At 46.0% G+C, this 20,241-nt stretch overlaps 1 pseudogene; it reads right to left on the reverse strand.

Moving 5' to 3' along the window:
• LOC126543486 (ryanodine receptor-like) overlaps nucleotides 1-20,241 on the reverse strand; it is a 59,656-nt pseudogene that overhangs the window by 29,185 nt on the left and 10,230 nt on the right.

The raw sequence follows: 20,241 nt of genomic DNA on the forward strand, positions 1-20,241 counted from the left end.
GTGCTGGAGGAGGGTCCAGGGGTTGCAGAAGACCAGCAGGTTTCAAACGTAGAGCCTTCCGCCGCAGACAACCACGGCCGCGTCTCACGCAGCGCTGAAGGAACGAGGACAGCTGCGGCCACTAATAATTCTGGCGTATGCGCGTTAATGTCCTGGCGAAGCCTCAGCGTCCGGCACACGGGTCGTCATGACACGTTTGCCACTCTTTTTCACGTAGTGAAACTGGCACGACTAGAAGAAGCATTTATTGGATGGCTTCGAAATTCTCTTTGAAGAGTACATTGTTGCGGAGGTAGTAAGAAGTCAGCCCTCGTAAGATCGGTCATGGGAAGACAACGTCGGCTCGCGGGAGGTATACCATGAGGGAAAGCAATGTGCTGTCAGCACGTTGGAGGACAGCCATCTGGACAGTGTCTACTACACCAAGAAACGGGAAGCCTTGCAGTAAGTCACTTGGCTTCGGTGGTATAGGTACACGTGTGAGGCAGTCGGCGTCGCGGTGCTTCTGTCCGGATCGATAAAGCACTGTGACGTCGTACTCCTGAAGATGGAGGCTCCAACGAGCGACGCCGCCTGAAGGGTCCCTAAGACTCGCAAGCCAGCACAGTGAGTAGTGGTCACTTACTATTTGAATAGGTCGGCCGTATAGGTAGGGCCCGAACTTGCCGATTGCCCAAAAGAAGGCAAGACACTCATTTTCAGTCGTGGAATAGTTGACCTCCGCTTTTTGCTGAGTGCGGCTCGCGTATGCTTCTACTCGTTCAGCACCGTCTTGTCACTGGATGAGTACGGGCAGCGAACCTCAGGTTACTACCATCTGTATGGATTTCTGTGTCAGCCTTGTCGTCGAAATGCCCGAGTACGGGGGCTGTTTCCGATATCGCTTATGCATTTCTGTAAAAGGTGCTTGTTGCGCGTCCGTCCACTCGAAGGGTACATCTTGGCGCGCTAATCTCATTAGTGGTTCAGCTATCGTTGAAAATAATTTGACGGAACGACGGCAGTAAGCGCAGATACCGCAGAAGCCTTGATCTGCCTTCTTGTCAGTTCGGCAGCTAGCTTCTGAGGGTCTCGTCGAACACAGCGGATGCTGACTGCGTGTCCGAGAAACTTGGGCTCCTGAAAGCCGGAATGACATTTCTGAGACTTTATGGTCAGATTTGCTTTGCTGATGCGATGAGTACGTGCTTGAGCCGTTTAAGGTGTTCATCAGATGTTCTGGAAAACACAACAACGTCGTCCAAGCAGACTAAACACGTCTGCCATTTCAGTCCAGCAACATGCGCAGCAGAAGGCGGTGGGTTCAGGTTCATCGTTCGCATAGGCTTGGCCAAAAGTCCGCGCTCAGGTTAAAGCCCTTGTATAAGGCGGCTGATACGTACGTGTACCGGGGTAATCTCTCCCGGACTATTCACAGCAGACGTGTCAGGAGTACGCTTCGTTTCCGGCAGTGGTAGCATGTACCCCGCACCGCCACCAATAAAATGTTACGAAGACAACTAAGACGGGCACAAAGAAACCGAACAGCGTTCTTTATTGATGGACGACACCCAAAATCGCGGCGACACCCAAAATCGCGGCGCAAAACTGCGTCCTCCCTCATCTTCTCTCTGGCGGTCGGGACTTGTAGTGCGCAGCTTACATCGCGTATATATATATATATATATATATATATATATATATATATATGACAAGTCATTATCTCTAGAAATGTGATTTGTAAGTGATACTACTCCTCATTTCCTCTTTTCGCTCATCACATGCACGTAAACGAACCCGCCCAACTGTCGGCATCACTTCAACTCTCTTACTCTTTCTTTCTTTCTTTACCTTCCAATTACCTCCTTCGCGAGATTGCTTCCGTGCTTTATAGATTTAAGAAAAGATGCGCCTCAAAATATCAGTTTTCATTAAAAATAATTTTTAAGTGGTAATTAAAAAATTATGCTTTAACGTAATGTTTTCAGACCGAGAAATTGATGGCGCCTTTCCCAAGTGGAAAATATAAAATAGACAGGGTGGGTCTATAGACTACATTTCAGGGTTGACGCCTTACAGCCGATTTTTACCGCAGAAACTTTGTTTTAGATAATGAGACTGCCTGCTTTAAATACAATCGAGCCTTCGCGGACCCCGCATCAGCTCCATCTCCAATTTTTGCAAGAGTCCAGACCTAGCGTATGCTTCTTTCATATGTGAGGTCACCGAGCAAGAACCTCTGATGTTTATGGGTTCGGGGCAAACCCAAAATTGACTGAGTCACTCAGCAGCAAGCTTTGCTTGTTGAGGTTCCAAACAATTTTTTCGCACACTATTCGTTTACTGTTGTGGAAATGACGGCCTGTAAAGCCTTACTGGGTTTCAGCAACCACAACAATGACTTTAGATAACTTCTACAGGTGTGAGCCGTCCTGCTGGCTTTTGTATTGATCACCATGACCTTAAAGAAGGTGAATATATTCCATGCAACATGCCTATCCCAAACTAATTTTGGCCGTCACAGTGCAGCGGAAAACTTGCCTACGATGTAATACGCGTGCAAGGCATGTGATGGTAAAGCTTAGACAATAATTAAAATTTACGTTTACTGTCTACTGGAAAAAGGTTTCAATTTTTTTTTTCACAATTCACGCCAATTGATATACAAATCATTTGAACTAGTGAAAAAGCATGTTCAGGAACATTCCATATGAATTTTCAATTTTTTTCTTCCAGTATATCTACTTCTTGCGCGCAATTTTTCTTTGCCTAATGTATCTCAATCACCGCTTAATATTTTACGCGCTTGGTTAAAGAGAATGTAATGCAAGTAACTGGTTACTATCTTTAGCAGGTAGTTTGATCATTCACATGTTAGTATAGCAATCTCTAATCTTCAGGATAACTAAAGCCGAGAATAATTTTTCCAAGCAAGCTAAAATCTTGGAGCACCGCTGCTTGCCTCCGAAAACAGACGTGGGACCTCAAAGACGGGGATGACTGCCCACGGTATTGCAATCAGCATTACAGGCTGTCACATTCTGCCACATCGTAAAAGTAAGTTTCAAGAATCCGAGCAACCTAAACAAATATATATTTACAACTTTTCAGCACCACAAGCAGCAGTAGTAGCTCGAAGAGGAAGAAAAGACGGGCGTCTGAAAATATGTCTCATAGATGATGCGTTTCCCCAGCTCCAATACGGTGTCTGGCTACCTTGTGTCAATGCTAATCGCATTTGCAACCACATTCATTCTGGGAAGGCCTGTTACAGAATGTGGTATCAGAGAGCATACAAAGGGAACGTACCCTGTCAGTGCTGTTTTCAGTCTTTTCATCAAGCTTGTCCTTCTTCTTTTTGGGATCTTCATCTTTGTCCTTGTCCGACGGAGTTTTTAGAGCCGACTAGAAAAAAATCACAAAAATGATTTTAGCAGACTACCTCGACAGGCTATCATAAACTGTTACAATAGTCACTAGTACTTCTAACTTCATCCGTTTTTGTCTGACATGAGTGAAGACTGCATGCGTTAGCGTACCACTAGACGGGTGCAACTTCAGTCTTCCGGGAGGAAATGGCGGTAAAAAATAATGATGTTCGCGGTAAGGAGAGCAGACCCTGAAATTATAAGGTGGATTATTTATAAGATAAACCGGAAGTTTATTGATGTTTTGTTCATATATAGGCACAGAATGGATGGTCCATTATTAAAGGGATCACGCGTGCGCAGGCGTGTCTAAATTTTCCTCTATGCCAACGATACGATCTCCTAGATTTGCATCATATAATCAGAGTTTGGTTACGCTGCCTCGTTTTGGCATGCCTGAAGCGGGCTGACAGTTGTGCCACCACTTGAAGCTAAGGCGCCAGCAAAGTGACAGCTGAAATTTCGGTGTTTTCTTTAACAGTGGACAGCATTGTGCACACACCCACACACACACACACAAACACACACACACACACATATATATGTATATAAATATAAATATATATATATATATATATATATATATATATATTTATATTTATATACATATATATATTTATCTTTACGAACAGGATGCCAAGGTTAGCTTAATTATTTACATAGGAAAACGTTAGTGGTAAACGCAAAGGCTGGTACAATTTTCACAGCTCCAGTAGTCAGTCTAGCACTTCGTCTTCGTCTCGCTCTTGCGCACACGGTCCTGTCCAAATGCACCGTAACGTAACCGCCAGCGGGTGGACCACCCAGCCGGCGCTTGTTAGAATGATAGCAACTAGATGAACGTCATGGCTTGAAGCGGGACACATAGAAGACGTCAGTTCGCAGCTGGGATGAAGATGGTGTGTCTTCAACACGGGCGATATCATAGTTTATCTCACTTAATCGTCGTTTTTTCGGGCATGGCCCGGTATAGCGTGACAGCAATTTTTCGGAGAGGCCGACGTCGCGAATTGGAGCCCAAAAAAGAACAAGATTTCTGGTAGACAAGTCAAAGTTCCGGTGGCGACTTTCGTAGCGAGTCTTTTGCGATGCCAGAGCCGCTGTAAGTCCATCATAGGCAATCTGGCGAACCATACGAGTCCAACCAACGGTGTGATGAACGTATTGTGTGGTGTGTCGCGGTACCGAAGGTAGCTGGGTGTGATAATGCAGAGCGGGATGGGGACCAAACAAATGGCAGAAAGGCGAGAAACCGGTGGTATCCTGGTGTGAATAATTGTATGCAAATGTCATGTGGGTCAAAGTGCTGTCCCAAAAATGATGGCCTGCTGAAACGTACATAGACAACATCTCTGTAAGGGTGCAATTTAGACGTTCAGTTACTCGGTGTGCTTGTGGGTGATATGTATTTGTGAGCCTATATTCGGTGCAGCAGAAAACGAAGTCTTCGACAACTTGGGACAGGAAGCAGCGGCCACGATCTGTCTGCAGCTGCCTTGCCGCCATGCTTAAAAATCACATACTCAAGTGAAAAGTCTGCTACATCAGTAGCAAAGCTCGTGGGTACGGCACGTGTAATAGTATGGTGGGTCGCATGGTCTCTTGCAACGGCTATTTATTTGTTCGCTTTAATTGGCATGGGAAAGGGACCAAAACAGTTCATATCGACACGATAGAAAGACTTTGAGGGGACATTGATTGGATGAACGTGGCCAGCAAGTTGCGCACATGGCCCCTTTCGACGCTGGCAGGGTCGCAAGCCACAATGTAACGTCGTACAGAGTGGTAAACACCTTGCCAGAAGAAGCGACGTCAAACTCTGTCGTAAGTACCGGAAGGGCCAAGGTGTCCGGCACTGGGTGCATCGTGGATCTCAGCAACAACAGTAGAACGGAGGTCACGACGGAGAACCAGCAGTAAATCTGGTCCATCAGAGCTGATACTTTGTCGATAAACAATGTCGTCATGGAGCTCAAACATTCTGATTGAGCGATTTGATTGTTCTCCGATTTGATTGGCTCAGTGACGGACCGGAACGAGTCGTCCTTTCGCTGCTCAGTAACGATGTCGCGAAAGTCAGAAATGGCCAGAATGGAAGCGTCGGCATCCTGTTCGTCATTGTCAGGAGACTTGACGGGATGACGAGACAAGCAGTCAGCGTACGGATGGAAGTGGCCGGACACGTACATTACAACGAATGAACACTCCTGAAGTCTGGGTGCCAAGCGACCACGGCGACCAGTCGGGTCTTTCAGTGACGATCGTCAGCAGTGAGCATGGGTGTCCGTGACAACAGCAAAGACGCGGCGAAACAAGTAAGGGTGAAATTTTGCCGCTGCCTATACTAGGGCGAGGCACTCGTGCTCGGTGATAGAAAATTGCGCTCTGAAGGGGACAAGAGGTGATTGGCGTAGGGTATAACGCGCTCGCCTCCATTTTGCTATTGGGCAAGGACAGCACTATGCCATGGCCGCTGGCGCCTGTGCGAACTTGAGTTGGTGCATATCCATCAAGGTGGCGTAGTATCGGAGGTGTCGTTGGCCTTCTTCGAACAAGCCGGCGCGCTCGACACCCTCATCCGCTTGCTATGTCCTTGCTGAGAAGGTGATTCGATTGCCGTGCAATATAGGTAGAACGTTTAACAAACCGATAAAAATTCGAGCATAAACCCACAAGCTGCGCAGATCTTTTGCTGAGCAGGGTACACCAAATTTCTTGACGGCGTCAATCTTCTCAGGATCAGGATGTATACCGGTAGCACTGAGAAGGTGGCCAAGAACTTTTACTTCTCGGCGTACAAAATGGCTTTTAGAGGAGTTAAGTTGAATACCGGTCTTCCTAAAAACTTCAAGAATAGCGGCCAAGCAACTGAGGCGCCTATCGAACAGGGGAATATACGATGACATCGTCCAGATAACATAGGCACGTGGTCCAGTTATAGCACTGAAAGATAGAGTGCATCACTCTTTCGAAAGTTCCTGAGACATTAAAATATCCGATAGGAATAATCTTGAAATTATAAAGGTCGTCTCGTGTAACGAAAGCGGTCTTCTCACGTTCCAAATCATCAACCATATTCTGCCAATAACCGGATCGGAGGTCGATTGAAGAGAAGGATTTGGATCCGTGAAGGAAGTCGAGAGCGTCATCTATCTGCGGAAGCGGGTACACGTCCCTTTTTGTGATCTTGTTCAGTGATCGTCGCCAGAAAATTGCCAGCTGTCACCCTTCTTCTTCACCAAGGCAATCGGTGATGCCCAAGGAGCCGAAGAGGGCTCAGTTACACTTTTGGTTAGCATCTTGTGTACTTCAGCTTAGATATCTTGGCGTTCTGTGTAAGACGTGCGGTTGGGACATCGACAGCTGGAACGAGCATCACCGGTATTAATTTTATGGGTCACAACGGAAGTCTGTCCCAGCGGCAAATCCTCAAAGTTAAATATATTGCGATCAGACAAGAAGACACGACAGAGATCTGCAGCCTGTTCGGGAAGCCGGTCATGAGCGATCACCTTTGAAGACATGCCGGGATCAGAGGCTGCGCATCTGGTCGGGAAGCAGGTGGCTGCAGACGAGGACGGAACATCCTTACGGAGATGGGAGTATCGTCGATCAATGAAGCATTGCCGAGCGACATACCTACCGGGAGAATTTACCTACATGAACTAAAGTTTAAAATAGCAAGGAATACGCTGTTGTTGGTAATAGTCACAATGATACGAGGCATGACAACTGTGGGTAGCAGGAGAACATGGAGAGAATGAGTGAGCACATAGTCATCGTCCGGAACAGATGGGAAGCCCGTCAAAGTATACACATGGCGGCTTGAGGTAGAAATGGATATACACCAAAGTGACATAAGGAAGCATAACATGGATAGAATTGAACAAGCTCTCAGGAACGGAGGAAGCCTAAAAGCAGTGAAGAAGAAACTAGGAATTGGCAAGAATCAGATGTATGCGCTAAGAGACAAAGCCGGCAATATCATTACTAATATGGATGAGATAGTTCAAGTGGCTGAGGAGTTCTATAGAGATTTATACAGTACGAGTGGCACCCACGATGATAGTGGAAGAGAGAATAATCTAGAGGAATTCGATATCCCAGAAGTAACGCCGGAAGAAGTAAAGAAAGCCTTGGGAGCTATGCAAAGGGGGAAGGCAGCTGGGGAGGATCAGGTAACAGCAGATTTGCTGAAGGATGGTGGGCATATTGTTCTAGAAAAACTGGCAAGCCTCTATACGCAATGCCTCAAGACCTCGAGCGTACCGGAATCTTGGAAGAACGCTAACATAATCCTAATCCATAAGAAAGGCGACGCCAAAGACTTGAAAAATTATAGACCGATCAGCTTACTGTCCGTTGCCTACAAAGTATTTACTAAGGTAATTGCAAATAGAATCCGGAACACCTTAGACTTCCGTCAACCAAAGGACCAGGCAGGATTCCGTAAAGGCTACTCAACAATAGATCATATTCACACTATCAATCAGGTGATAGAGAAATGTGCGGAATATAACCAACCATTATATATAGCTTTCATTGATTACGAGAAAGCGTTTGATTCAGTCGAAACCTCAGCAGTCATGGAGGCATTGCGGAATCAGGGTGTAGACGAGCCGTATGTAAAAATACTGAAAGATATCTATAGCGGCTCCACAGCCACTGTAATCCTCCATAAAGAAAGCAACAAAATCCCAATAAAGAAAGGCGTCAGGCAGGGAGATACGATCTCTCCAATGCTATTCACAGCGTGTTTACAGGAGGTATTCAGAGACCTGGATTGGGAAGAATTGGGGATAAGAGTAAATGGAGAATACCTTAGTAACTTGCGCTTCGCTGATGATATTGCCTTGCTTAGTAACTCAGGGGACCAACTGCAATGCATGCTCACTGATCTGGAGAGGCAGAGCAGAAGGGTGGGACTAAAAATGAATCTGCAGAAAACTAAAGTAATGTTTAACAGTCTCGGAAGGGAACAGCAGTTTACGATAGGTAGCGAGGCACTGGAAGTGGTAAGAGAATACATCTACTTAGGACAGGTAGTGACTGCTGATCCAGATCATGAGAGTGAAATAATCAGAAGAATAAGAATGGGCTGGGGTGCGTTTGGCAGGCATTCGCAGATCATGAACAGCAGGTTGCCATTATCCCTCAAGAGAAAAGTGTATAACAGCTGTGTCTTACCAGTACTCACGTACGGGGCAGAAACCTGGAGGCTTACGAAAAGGGTTCTACTTAAATTGAGGACGACGCAACGAGCTATGGAAAGAAAAATGATAGGTGTAACGTTAAGGGATAAGAAAAGAGCAGATTGGGTGAGGGAACAAACGCGCGTTAATGACATCTTAGTTGAAATCAAGAAAAAGAAATGGGCATGGGCAGGACATGTAATGAGGAGGGAAGATAACCGATGGTCATTAAGGGTTACGGACTGGATTCCGAGGGAAGGGAAGCGTAGCAGGGGGCGACAGAAAGTTAGGTGGGCAGATGAGATTAGGAAGTTTGGAGGGTCAACATGGCCACAATTAGTACATGACCGGGGTAGTTGGAGAAGTATGGGAGAGGCCTTTGCCCTGCAGTGGGCGTAATCAGGCTGATGATGATGATGATGAATGCATATAAGAAAGTGATTTTGCTTCTCCTCCAACTTTGTTTTAATGGGGCTTTACTGTATTATGCCCTTGGCAGGGCTGTGAAATCTTGTTTTCGGGCTATCCCCATCCGGGCTTTAGTTGACATTTAAAAAAAAGAAAAGGTAGGGCCAGGACTTTAGCCTATAAGTAGGCTTGCCCAGTGTGTGTTTTGCCTCCTTCAAGTTTTGTCACCATCACCCATCTCGTACATCTTTCTTTCCCGCTTTCATTTCTCCTAACGCAGAGTATAGCTGGCTAGGGGAGCATACCTCAGGCCAACCTCTCGGCCCTTCTTACTGTAAAACTTTTCTCTCTCCCGTCCCAAGTTTAGTTATGCCTGTAGAATTATTGAAATAATAAATTTAACCAATTACCTCAATATGCATTGCCAACACAACATACTGAAGAAATAACAAAGGCAGCGCCCATTTTTCATACCGTCTGTCCCATCCGAAAACAAGAACACTGGGAAGATAAAATTAAACACATTGACCTTTCTATTGTCATATTGCCTTAATCCTTCAGACACTTTAACAGACCAAAACAGCATACTGCCATGAGCAAGTGGGCTTCAAATGTTTTTAAAACAACACCTAACATAATCAGGGGGCATGTATTTCCAAGCTCAAAAAAGAAACCATTCGTAATATTTGAAGGCATGAAAGATTCATGCCAGAAAACTCAGAAAGGTTGGCGAGCTGGATACTAATCTAAGAAGGTAGGATATTGTCGTATAAGAAACATACGGGTTGTACATATTCTGCTGCTCCATGGCCTTCTGGAAGTCCTTGGGTGTGATCCAGCCGGTGTTCTTATAGTCAATCTCCTGCAAGAAGTAATCACAGAAGCACAGGTCACTCCATAACACCACCAGGCTCCTAATCACAAATCCTGTTGGGTGCACATCATACCTGGAATGAACTTGATGATGTGAGCTCCTTGAGCTTGAACATGTCGAAGAACCTCAAACTGAGCTGCAACAAGACATAGTAATATCTAGATGTGAATTGTGCTCTCCTTTGAGGTGCATAGTAAGTAATAAAACAGCATGCCAATAACCATGCTAGTTATCTGAGCTCGGCGGGGAAAAAAATAAGAAAAAACTGCCTAGTCAACATTATGGATAAAGTGAAGCACAGGAAGGATAACATTCTGCAAACAGTTCAGAAGGTAGCACTATGATAAAAAGGAGGACAATACTGGCACAGTTGTTGTGACTTGTGCGCTGTTTTTGGAGTGTTAATTTCAAGTCAACCAGCCCAATTTCGCATGCATGGTCAATTAACAGGTAAACAAATCAGAAAAAACAGTTCATTTCATGCCACGCTATTGGCTACACCATTTTGAACACAAGCTATGAGCTGTCCACTGATTCCTTAAATAATGTCTATAAAATAAAGTAGTTTTTGCTAGCATGTACAGCTAGGACAGCTGAACGAAGATTTAACAAGCAGCACCATCTTCCAGGTATATGTACGCATGTGTTACTTCGGACAGCTTGTCTTGCATGTGGGCAAAAAGAAAAAGAAAGCCGCCCACCGCATCCAAGAGACGACTGTGTGCCAATGCCTGCTCGTTCAATGAACATGAACCCTGCATGGCAGAAGTGGCTGAGCAAATTATAATCATCGCCAGCGCCGTCTTTTATGTCTACTGGAGAATGAACGCATCTACCAGTGATGTGCAATTACCCCAGCCTTGCAACATCTGATTCCATGTTATGCCTGCAAATTTTCAAACCTGATGGCATGGTGTAGAAAATATAACAAATCAAAGGACTGCTTATCTAAATGCGAAACATTCTGAGCTCCTATCTCCCATTGCTACAACATATATTTTCCCCCTTTGTACTAAACAACGGCGAAATATGAAACAGCATGCCAGAGACACCCACAGTTGTGAGGCAGTTCATTATAGTGGACAACAGAGTTGGAGTACCTCAATTCTATTGCAGCAGCCTAATCCTTCCACTTGGCCAGCATTGTGGAAACAAATCCCTGACAAACAGTGCTCAAAGCACTGCCGGTAAAGCCAACAACGTTTTCATCGCTTTTTCTGTACAAACTTACTTCAAGGGTAATAATAAGCGCCTTGAGGCTTAGAAACTAGAAAATATGGAGGCATAGCGTGCACCACTTGTCCTAACGCAACACACATCTTAAACCACATACTTAGATGGCCGTGACTTCACAACGAAACTATGTACGGCTGACTGACACAGTCTCATACAAATATCGCCTGCAGGATGCTACAGCACGATTAGGATTACATTGCAGTTATTCAGCATTTATTTTCCTATCATGCTTGAATACCAGTCTCCTTGAAAAAAAAAATAGTATTCAATCTCTGCCAAATAAGAACAACGCAATAGCTTTCATGTGCACCTTGTCGCTGGTAAATGGGTACCTTTGCATCGTAGCAGATGTTGAGGAGGCTGTACTGCACCTAATTAACTTGAGTATAGCAAGCAAGCTGCCTGCACTAAAAAAGGGCAAGGGGCTTTAAGGCATGACAGACAGCAGACAGTGTTGGCGCTGACAGCGGCAGGCAAAGCTGTGCACTTTAGACTCCACCTCCCTTCCTGTGCAGGCCAGTGCACCAAGACTTCGAAAATAGTTGTTACGTGTTCACCACTGTATGACTGTGCTCCAGTGGAAACAGCTTGCGGCTCACCTGTGTGAACTCAATGAGGGTGCTGAACACTTGATTGGCCACCGTGATGGCCCGGCAAAAATTGTCCTTGCCCTGCGAGAAAAGTACGTAAGCGAATCAAATGGTGACCACTATAAGCATCAGTCGACGCAGTGTGATGTGCACTCACCGGCTGATCGATGACTTCTTTGCTTGAATAATGCCAGTAGAAATCCATTATCGATTCCTAGCAAAGCAGAGAACGACGAATTACTTTTTTTCGTCTGCCGTTCACGCCGTGCTTTCAGAAGGGATACATCAGCACTAAGCCGGCAACATCCTCACCCCCCTCCTTCCAGAAGTCTCCCACAAATGTATACACGTATGCATGCATGAAGTGATGTTTCAAAAACACTAGATCAAACACTACCATGCTGTACGGTATATTACAATCAAATAACTTTCGTTCACACTGAATAACTGTATTCACACTTCATGAAGAAGCTGCATAAGTGGTCGGTGGAACTTATAGTCCATATTTAAATCGACTTCTTTCTTGCACCAATAAAATGGCACTACGACTAACAAACATGTTTTGCTGGTGATATTTAAAACTAACCTTACTTCCTAAGCAATGCTGTAACATGACGTCGAAAACATTTCATGTATACTTTGTAAACTAACGGCATACCTGCAGCCTGAGCAGGTAATCCACAGTGCTGATAACGACGTTCACCGTTGTTGTGTTGCCAGCTTGCGTTCTCAAGTAGTTCTGGAATTCTGCAATGAAAGAAGGCATCCGGAAAATTAATTTTAAAGTTTGACACGCAACATAGTCCTGAACTTTGTAACTGTGGTGCATGATAACAAGTGAAAGCTATTTGGCCCTATGCTGCAAAAAGAGCTCATTAACATCATGGTGCAGTCACAATGTACATCATCGGTGTAGAAAACACAGGAATGAGACAAAGAGATGGGGGATAAGTAGTGAGAACCTTATTTATTTATTTGCTTGTTCGTTTATTTGTTTCTTTGTTTGTTTGCGCATGCACCATGAATGACATTGTAGTGGAGGGCTCTGGATCTGAATCAATTTTGGTTGTCAGGGTTATCTTGACATAAACTGATCAATAAATCAGGAGTTCTGCACTTCAGCTGCCACCTATGAATCAGACATAAAAACTTACTTTCAGTGGCAGATTACCAAAACTGCCGAGTCACCATGGCGCCGTTGATTGGGTCATTCTTTCCTTCCTTTTTCTTTACGCTGGTTTTATGCGTTGCAACGCAGAAAACCGGCTGACACAGCAACATGCACTAGTCGTGCTTCATTCATCACAATATTTGAAGTTGCATATCTTTAGCACTTTTCAGCGCAGAAGCACTCTGGAATCAATCATTCACTCTCCTTGGCATAAATAACACGCCCTCTGCTTAAAGGAATGCTCGTGCAGTGTCATCTGGGGCATCGATCATTTTCAGTTTGTATGAATCTGTTTAATAATGGCATGATTTGACACCTGACATGTTGCTCATACATACCTAAATACCAACCAATGTAATTCCATATTTTCATTCAAGTTTTGTACCCTACGAACACCCAACATGTGATACAAAAACTGCATCCTGTTTGCATGCAAAAAGAAATTAATGCTACGAATATGCAGGCAACAAAGTTATTTAAGATATCACATTCTGAACATTCAGCAGTTCAATTGTGTTCGGCAGCCAAATATTCGATGTTGTATGTTGAAGTATAACCATAAACTGTGGGTGAACTGACATATGTACATCTGCAGCAGTGCATACGACTAGTGTATTCATGTTTTGGAAGTCACACATAAAAATCCTGAGACAGAAGCGTTAGCTAATATAAGAATTCAAAAGCTACTTGTTGCGCACTGCCTATGAGACATTCGACACTGCAGCAGCAATCATTGCATTAGGTACAGATCATTTAGCACAGTAAGTGCTCCAACCAAGAGCTCTTGAATAGTTCACAAGGTGCATATGCATATGAGGCACATCTTGTTGTATAGCTTCCATGTGACCTCATCAAGCCTAGTTCTGGTGTTCTAAAATAAATACAGAAGTGCTTGGTGCTTCATCAGAATCCATTTGCTTTACTGCATAATTGCCAGGCTACAAAGCTGCAACCTATGTCCCTCAGCTCCCTATGTCTATGTTTTTTATGTGCCAAGAAATCCAGCCCTAGCAATAGTGACACTTGTATAAGTGCTCAACTAAAAGGCATAGTTTTTGGAGAACAATGCATGCAGGTCCCTCCAAGCCTCCACCATATATGTTGTTCAGCTAATGGTGCAGGCCTTGCGCCACTCCTGAGAGCTCTCTCATTCTCCAGCACATTGGAACTTATGATGCACCACAGGACTTTCTCATATAGTCTGTAGTAAGCATGGCGGTAGCACGCAATGTAGCTCTCATACTTGTGAGAAAGAGCACACCCGTGCCTTCCCCAGTACTGCATAACATTAAGACGTTATGTGTTATATGATACATTATATACGTCACATAACACATAATTCAGGTATATAGTGAGTTGAATGAAGTCTTCACTTCGTTACATGGCCTATATACACCCTCCCCTTATTATTTCTTCTTCTTCTTCTTCTTCTTCTTCTTATTATTGTTATTATTATCAAGATTCTTCACTAAGGCAAAGAATATAACCATGTTTGGGGGCCAGCATGTTACGCCACACCTTGAGAGCGAGTCACGAAATCAGTTACAGGGACTACACACATTCGGAAACAAAAGCGCCCGCTCAGTCAATCAAAACCTAAAGAACGCAGCAGCTTGTCCTCACCTAAGTTGTGGCACTCACAGAGGAGCTGCAGGAAGCGGAACAAGGCACACGTGAAGTCAGCTTCGTGCATGTTCTCGCCTGCCGTCCCCTCTGCCCCAACACCCAGGCCCTCCGACTTTTGAGTGCGCTCAAAGGCGTCCAGGTCCAGCACGCTACAATGTGTCGGGGCAAAAGAAAGGGTGAGAGGCTAAGACATTCGCATGATCCTGAGGCAATACACTTCACTTGACAAAAAGAAAGTGACTATAAACACGTATAACACTGGGACTAACTTTTTGAGAGCTCGAAGAAACTAACAAAGCCACATCATGATTGTCGCTACACTTGACGCTCCATATTGCAACCATAGGAGAGGATTCGGAAGGGCAAAGCTGATGTGGACAAATTAAACTTGTAAAACAGGTGTTCAACATTTGTTTACATTTTCAATCCATCCTCTCTGTTAAGCTCTTTCTTATTGCAAACAAGAAGTGCCACTTCACAAAAATGGTTGGCCTCTCGTGGATCGGGCAACTAGGCAGTTTGCCTCCTATATGTATAAAGAACTTTGCTTGCAATGTTTTCCTTATGCCTGGTAGTTCCCCTCTTTGATAGGCTTTCTGGTCAAGCTTGGCATTACAAAAATAAATACTGCATTACATTCAGCGGCACAGCTAAAATAAATTACGGAAGACGAAACGCAAATACACTGGTAATTATCTACACATGTGCAATGTCTTTACTGTTTCGACACGATATAAAAAGCCAAGGTGCAACAAGCGAAAACGTGAAAAGCTTCGAAAATTAATTTCACCGTTTACTATACACCTAGAGACTGAAATAGCTGAGCACCATTTTTTTCAGTGGTGTGGCCAGTCATAAACACTTCGAGACATCTTGCTTCACTTAAGAAGCAGAGCAGTCCGGCACGGTTGCCTCACCTGCACAAGTTCATCAGGCCAGCGATGGAAGTAAAGAACCCAACGTCCTTTTTATCCTTGAGGTGTTGCAGCATCCGCTGGGAGAAGAGAAAAAAACAAATTTTTTTGTGTCTTTCTCACGCACAATACAACTATACGTTAATAGGGACTGTGGCAAACATCAACCAAGTTGTAACTTTATACTAGTAATCTAGCTATAGGTTCCTTTACATGAAATTACCTTGCTGCATTGAAAGTGGGTATTGCCAAATTTACAAAACAATGAAGGTCTTCTATCCAAATAAAAATATTTGCAACTTCAAATCTATTAATATACAGTTAACGCTCGTTATAACAAAGTCGCAGCCAACACAAAAATATCTTTGGTATATACAGTGTTTGCTATAAGTATATATTCTTTACATGCATTGGCAATAAATATTTGAGATGTACTTTGTTATAGCTGACAATTGGTTACAGCTACATTCATTAAACTGAGATACGGCTTTATCTACTGCCTACAGACAACAGCCTTGATAGTACAACCTTTCAAGAATAAAGCCAGCCATTTGCATCGTGACAGATTTAAGCAGCATAGTTACTTATCTCCATCTTGCAGATAGAAACTACTGCTATAAGCATCTGGCTATTTGTATGCCGGCATTGTTTTCAATTTTTTCAATTAAACTTAGCAAATGCCATTCATTCACACACACACACACAAACACACGCACACACACACACACACACACACACATATATATATATATATATATATATATATATATTGTAGTGGGTAATATGCCTGTGGCACTGTAGTTGTAGTGGGCAATATGCATGTGGCACTGTGCGGACTGCCACCGCTGCGGCGCGAGACACGAACTCGGGCTGTTGATGCGAAGCGCTAGGACTCGTGAACTAGAGCTACCTGCGATACCCCGACGAGCTGCAATAAACCCCATTTCATTTGGTGGAGCTGCGGGGTAACCTGGAAAACTGGAACTCCGAAGCCGGACGCTACCGACTGCTGCGACCATGCCTGACGAAACCACCCAGGAAGATGCACCACAGCCTCCGACGGTCATCGTTTCCGGTGCATTGCGCCAGCGTGATCCTGCCATCTTTAGCGGCACCGATGATCATGACGTGGAGGATTGGTTGTCATCTTACGAAAGGGTGAGCCAGCATAACAAGTGGGACGACGTCACCAAGTTGCACAACGTGCTGTTTTACTTAACCGGCGTCGCGAACCTCTGGTTCCGAAACCACGAACACGATTTCACAGCGTGGAGCAGATTCAAGACAAGTTTCACAGAAGTGTTCGGGCGCCCCGCTGTCCGCAAGCTTCGCGCAGAACAACGCTTACGGGGGCGCGCGCAACATCACGGTGAAACGTTCACAAGTTACATCGAAGATGTCATTGACCTGTGTAAGCGCGTGAATCCGTCAATGGCGGAACAGGACAAGATAAAACACATTATGAAAGGCATTGATGAGGACGCATTTCAAATGTTGTTAGCGAAGGATCCGCGTACCGTGGCCGAAGTTATCAATTTGTGCCAAAGTTTTGACGAGCTACGGAAGCAACGCATCTTAGCTCGGCGCCCACCGCCTACGGAAGACTCATTAGCAGCATTGGTTATTGGCGACAACCACACAACTTTGCTGACGCAAATAAAAGAATTTGTGCGCGAGGAGGTCGCGCGACAGCTCTCGATTTTGCCGACCACGGAGAAGCCTTCTCAATATTTGGCTCCAGCGATCCGACAGATAATTCAAGAGCAAGTGACCGAAGCTCTTCCACCCCCGTGTCAGCCGGCTCCCGTGGCCGCGCCTCTGACGTATGCTGAAGCCGCTGCGCGGGCGCCTCGTCTGCCGGGATTCTCTCCTCCGCCTTCAGCGCCTCTCCAGCCGGTGTTCTCTCATCCGCCTTCGCCTCGCCAGCAGGTGGCTCCCTTTTTCAGCGCACAGCAGCAAGGCACAAATCCTTGGCGCACTCCTGACAACCGCCCAATATGCTTTGCCTGTGGTACACCGGGACATGTAGCGCGCTTCTGCCGCCGGCGCTTGCCGGCCTTCGTGGGCACCGCGCGACCACCCAGCTCCGGCTTCCGACCATTCCGTGTGCCTCAGCGACCACCACCGGAAGTCTACGCTGCTGATGATATACCAGCACCGCAGTCACACTTCTACAATACTCGTCGCTCGCCTTCACCTCGTCGGCGCTCACTCTCACCCATGCGTCGTAGGCCCAGTGCCATTACTACTGAGGCGGAAAACTGATTTCCGCAGTTCCTGAGGCACGAACTGCGTCATCGTCGGAACATCCAAGTCCTCGTTTTTCCCCCGCTAACGTTATTGAAGTGTCTGTTGATGGCATCAAATGTCTTGCGCTCGTCGATACAGGTGCTGCTGTATCCGTGATTAGTGAGAAACTTTGCCGTCAATTACGGAAAGTGACCATGATGCCTTCGGTACTATTGCTTAGAACAGCCAGTGCACAACAAGTTCAGCCAGTCGCTATGTGCACTGCCAGGGTGCTGATTCGAGACATTTTGTATTCGATTGATTTCTTTGTGCTAACTTGTTGCTCCCACGATGTGATTCTCGGCTGGGATTTTCTGTCGCGCCATCACGCCGTCATTGACTGTGCACGTGCTGAGGTTCAGTTCTCCGTTCTGTGCGATTTGCCATATCACGACTTTCAAGTTCATGATGTTACCAGGATCTGTGTAGCTTCAGATACCGACCTTCCCCCTCACAGCGCGGTATTTGTCCCTCTTTCATGCGCATCGCTTGCCGAAGCGACGGTCATGTTTTCACCCGCTGCCGTCTTCATTCGCCGCCAGCCTATATTGTTGCCTTTCGCCCTCCTCACGGTTCACCATGGGGCTGCAGAAATACTGATTTCTAACCCAAATTCGTACACTTTGGCTTTGCACTGTGGCGAGACTATTGGTACCATCGAGTCTGTGGACGCTGACGCTATTGTGCATTTCCCCATGGCCGACGACGTCGATACTGCCAACGTAACAGCACTGACGCCCCATGTGTCATCTAACCGAGTCCCACCGGATGTTTTTTGTCGCTCTATTGCCGATGACCTCGAGCCGACGCAACGTGAGCGGCTTATTACTCTTTTAAATTCTTTTCATGCCTCTTTTGACTGCAACCAAGCATCATTAGGCCGTACAAGTACCGTCTCTCACCACATTGACACGGGACATCACGCACCATTACGCCAGCGTCCGTACCGCGTGTCATCCACCGAGCGTCGTGTCATCGCCGAGCAAGTTGAAGACATGCTTGAACGTGGTGTTATCAAGCCATCCTGCAGCCCTTGGTCGTCTCCTGTAGTACTCATTAAGAAAAAAGATGGCTCGATTCGTTTCTGTGTGGACTATCGTCGCCTCAACAAGATTACACGAAAAGATGTCTATCCTCTACCACGCATAGATGACGCCCTGGATTGTCTTCATGGTGCCGAATTCTTTTCTTCTTTGGACTTGCGATCGGGCTATTGGCAAGTGCCAGTGGATGAATCCGACCGCTCGAAGACAGCTTTCATTACGCCTGATGGCCTGTATGAGTTTACAGTAATGCCATTCGGTCTCTGCAATGCACCCGCGACTTTCGAAAGGATGATGGACAATATTCTACGAGGCCTCAAATGGAAGACCTGCTTGTGTTATTTAGACGACGTGGTAGTTTTCTCCCCTGATTTCACCACTCACCTCTCTCGTCTACGCGAAGTCCTTACTTGCCTTACCACCGCAGGCCTTCAACTTAACTTGAAAAAGTGCCGCTTCGGAGCCCGCCAGCTTACCATACTTGGCCATGTCGTGTCCAAAGACGGCGTCCGTCCCGACCCTGGCAAACTTCGTGCTGTCGCAGAATTTCCGCGGCCAACTACAGTGAAAGAGCTCCGAAGTTTTGTCGGTCTGTGCTCTTATTTTCGACGCTTTGTGCGCAATTTTGCCTGCATCATCGCTCCCCTGACGAAGCTCCTGGCTGGCCCTGGTGACCTTCGCGACTGGACTCCGGCATGTGACCAAGCCTTCACCACTCTGCGTCGTCGGCTTACCTCACCGCCTGTTCTACGCCACTACGACCCGAGTGCACCGACTGAAGTTCATACCGACGCCAGCGGCGTTGGTCTTGGAGCCGTCCTTGCACAACGGAAGCCTGGCTTTCCAGAATATGTGGTTGCATATGCGAGTCGTGCCCTCACGAAGGCAGAAACCAATTATTCTGTCACGGAAAAAGAATGTTTGGCTATAGTTTGGGCCTTAAACAAATTTCGCCCTTACTTGTATGGCCGTCCGTTCGACGTTGTGACAGACCACCACGCGCTGTGCTGGCTTGCGTCACTGAAAGACCCGTCGGGGCGTCTCGGACGTTGGGCTCTTCGGCTCCAAGAATTTGACATTAGGTCATTTATCGATCCGGGCGCCAACATTCTGATGCAGATGCGCTCTCCCGTTCGCCCATGCGATCCGACGAAACGCCACCTTCATCCGTACAGTGCCCGGTTGCTACGCTTGCTGTTACTGACATGCCGTCTGAACAGAGAAAAGATCCGTGGATTGTCTCTCTCATTGACATTCTTAGTTCTTCAACGTCTACATGCCCTCGAGCCCTTCGTCGCCAAGCCACCCACTTCGTGCTACGGGACGCCATCTTGTACCGCCGAAACTATCAGCCAAACGGTCGCAAATGGCTGCTAGTCATCCCTCGCCATTTGCGTTCCGACGTATGCACGTATTTCCATGCAGACCCACAACAAGCTCATGCTGGCGTCCTGAAAACCTACGAGCGGCTCCGCCAGCGGTACTACTGGC

Source organism: Dermacentor andersoni, chromosome 10 (assembly GCF_023375885.2).
Source record: "Dermacentor andersoni chromosome 10, qqDerAnde1_hic_scaffold, whole genome shotgun sequence".
In the NCBI taxonomy this organism is placed as follows: domain Eukaryota; kingdom Metazoa; phylum Arthropoda; class Arachnida; order Ixodida; family Ixodidae; genus Dermacentor; species Dermacentor andersoni.